The sequence below is a fragment of the Oncorhynchus gorbuscha genome, linkage group LG26 (genome assembly GCF_021184085.1).
Source record: "Oncorhynchus gorbuscha isolate QuinsamMale2020 ecotype Even-year linkage group LG26, OgorEven_v1.0, whole genome shotgun sequence".
NCBI classification, from domain to species: Eukaryota; Metazoa; Chordata; class Actinopteri; order Salmoniformes; family Salmonidae; genus Oncorhynchus; species Oncorhynchus gorbuscha.
Genome location: NC_060198.1, coordinates 19,085,799 through 19,088,740, shown reverse-complemented (window position 1 = coordinate 19,088,740; position 2,942 = coordinate 19,085,799). Strand labels below are relative to the sequence as shown.

Genomic DNA, 2,942 nt, shown 5'->3' with positions numbered 1-2,942 from the left:
CAGTGGAGGTCTACCTCTTTATATAGCCTGCTATACAGCATGCAATACTATTAACTCACAAGGGGGCATAACGTTACATGGACAATTACTATCCCATTTTGGAAACGTTACATGGACAATGCTATCCCATTTTGGAAACGTTATATGGACAATACTATCCCATTTTGGAAACGTTATATGGACAATACTATCCCATTTTGGAAACGTTATATGGACAATAGTATCCCATTTTGGAAACGTTATATGGACAATACTATCCCATTTTGGAAACGTTATATGGACAATACTATCCCATTTTGGGAACGTTACATGGACAATACATTCCCATTTTGGAAACGTAATATGGACAATACTATCCCATTTTGGAAACGTTACATGTCTGCCCCCTTGTGGAGGGAAATTAATAGCTTAGATGAAAGTTGTAGATGGGATTCAAATGCATAATGGTATTAATACAGTGTCTAGACCACCTCTTCTGTATAAATGCCCTTCAGCAAAATGTTGCATATAATCTTTAAAGTCAGCCTGATAAAATATTGAACAATTTGTGTACAAAGATATCTTGAAATGTGACATTAGGCCTGTATGGCAGTACTGTATTGGATAATGCTTTCTCCAATATGTTCTTCTATTTTGCATTCAATTGTTGCGATGCCATTTACCTTTCAATATTTATTTTACATATATATATATATATATATATATATATATATATATATATATATATAGTGTATGTATGTATATATATATATATATATATATATATATATATATATATATATATATATATATATATATATATATATATAGTGTATGTATGTATATATATATATATATATATATATATATATATATATGTATATTAATGTGTATTATGACTATTCTTTGACACATTTTCTCGTCCTTTGAAATTCTTATTGGACAGAACATGGACACTGCAATTGGGATCAAGAAGAAGGTACAGATATGTTGTAGGACAGCTGCATTTGAAGTGTACATTTAACTTTCATAGCAGTCAATACTAACTGAAATCTAGTACAAATGTGTGCAAATGATCTTTTTAGATCTTCTCAGAAATGAATAAAGTCCATAGAATGGATAAAGACAAAACGAGAATTCAAGGACTAGAGGAGGTAGAGAGGTGAGGCGGGGGTGAGGACATCATCCTGCTATTTTGACAGTCCCTGAAGGACAATACAGAAGAGGTATTTGCTCTTATTCCTTCCCTTTCTCTAATGTATTTTGTAATATAATTTGCAAATGTAGTAAGATCATTGCCTTACTTTACTAGGACTGGAGACCACAGCAGCGATTCTACTCTTGCCCTACCTCTTCAAAGAGAACCCAAGGTATGCCTATGCACAAATCATATGTTTCTTCATAAACATAAGTGTGCATGCTTATATAAAACTGCAGCTGAACATTTGTTATGTTCTTTGTTAATTGTATGTGTATTAATATTTCCTTACTTTTGTTGACACAGATTCCACCGCTCTTCACTCCTTTCCTGCACATCGGTGGAAATCCATTTCACCATGAGAGTGAAATCCCGCTGGCCTTTGATGGGGAGAACATCAATGTCCTCGAGGACGTCCCCATGGGATTTGGGGCTCTGCTAGGGCTGTATTTGTTATTTTCCCTTAAATTTACCAAAAATGTCAGAAAAACACTTATGTTCTTAAGTTACTGTGTTCTGGGGAGAAGAGAAGTTGGGGTGAAGTTACCAGGGCCGGTCATAAAGATGGAAAACTTCCTAACATAACTAAGTGGATACGATATCCACACTAAAGCTGAAAAATCTGTATTTAGCATAAAGTCTACAATATTGTTAGTTTACCTATGATTCAGTTTTATATATGTTGTTTTTATTGTACATCATCATTTCTATTTGTTTTAAATGTCATGAAAAGCACTATAGAAAGTAAATGTATTATTTATTATGGTCTGACATGTCTGCAGAAATGTTGCAATTTTGTAATGTGTTTTGTTTTGTAAATATGAATTCACATTTGTGGTACCACTAAATAAACAATGTTGTTATTATTATTATTATTAAAATATGTTTTTATAATGGAAGGAGGAGGGTGGGCAGGGAGTTTAAAAAATGAACCCCAAAAGGTTATTTGAGGAACCATTATAAGGGGTTCTTCAAATAACTTTTAGGGGTTCAGCCACAGTTTCAATTTGAAGAACCCCTAAAGGATACTCCAGTGTGTATATTGATAAAAGTCACCTTGTCTGAGAGACATTTACATAGTTATACACAGACCAATTTGGGATTACTATTTTATATTGGCCATAATTTGATGTTACCTGCTGAGTGGGCATGACCAAAGTTATATTTAGCTACACTTTGTAGTACATTTTTACACTATAATAAATCTTTCTCATGCCACATCGCCCGTTTTCAAAGGGAGTCGTTGGGGCAGTCGCTTTTTTAGCTTTTTGTTTGAAAGTATTTTCTCAGCTGCGATACCAACTCCAGTCAGCAGATGGCGATGTGCGTATTTAATGTGATTCTGCCACTGTGACGTATAATCTTGTGGACGGGACGCTTCAACCTCTTGGGGATAGGGCTGTTTACTGCCCCCGCTGGAGTAATTGCGTGCCCATAGTAAACATATATTTTTTTGTCAAAAGTTGCTAATATATGCAAATAAAAAATATTATTGAATAGAAAACACTCTAAAGCTTCTAAAACCGTTTAAATTATGTCTGTATGTAAAGCAGAACTCTCAGGGCAGTCATTCTCCCAAACTCTCTCTTGTCATCAGAAAAGTTGGCCCAACTTTGACGTCATCGCCCCACCCTACCCAAGCACCTACAGGTCTGGGAACAGTTCAATTCAATTCAATTCAAGGGCTTTATTGGCATGGGAAACATGTGTTAACATTGCCAAAGCAAGTGAGGTAGACAACATACAAAGTGAATATATAAAGTGA

The 2,942-nt window shown here is 34.6% G+C and overlaps 1 long non-coding RNA gene across 1 annotated transcript; it reads left to right on the top strand.

Annotated features, from left to right (window-relative positions):
- The first annotated feature begins 977 nt into the window (after positions 1 to 977).
- Positions 978 to 1,949, top strand: LOC124015262. The gene is made up of 3 exons (XR_006835128.1): positions 978 to 1,205; positions 1,292 to 1,349; positions 1,484 to 1,949. It is a non-coding gene; the product is annotated as an uncharacterized LOC124015262 (long non-coding RNA).
- The last annotated feature ends 993 nt before the right edge of the window (positions 1,950 to 2,942 follow it).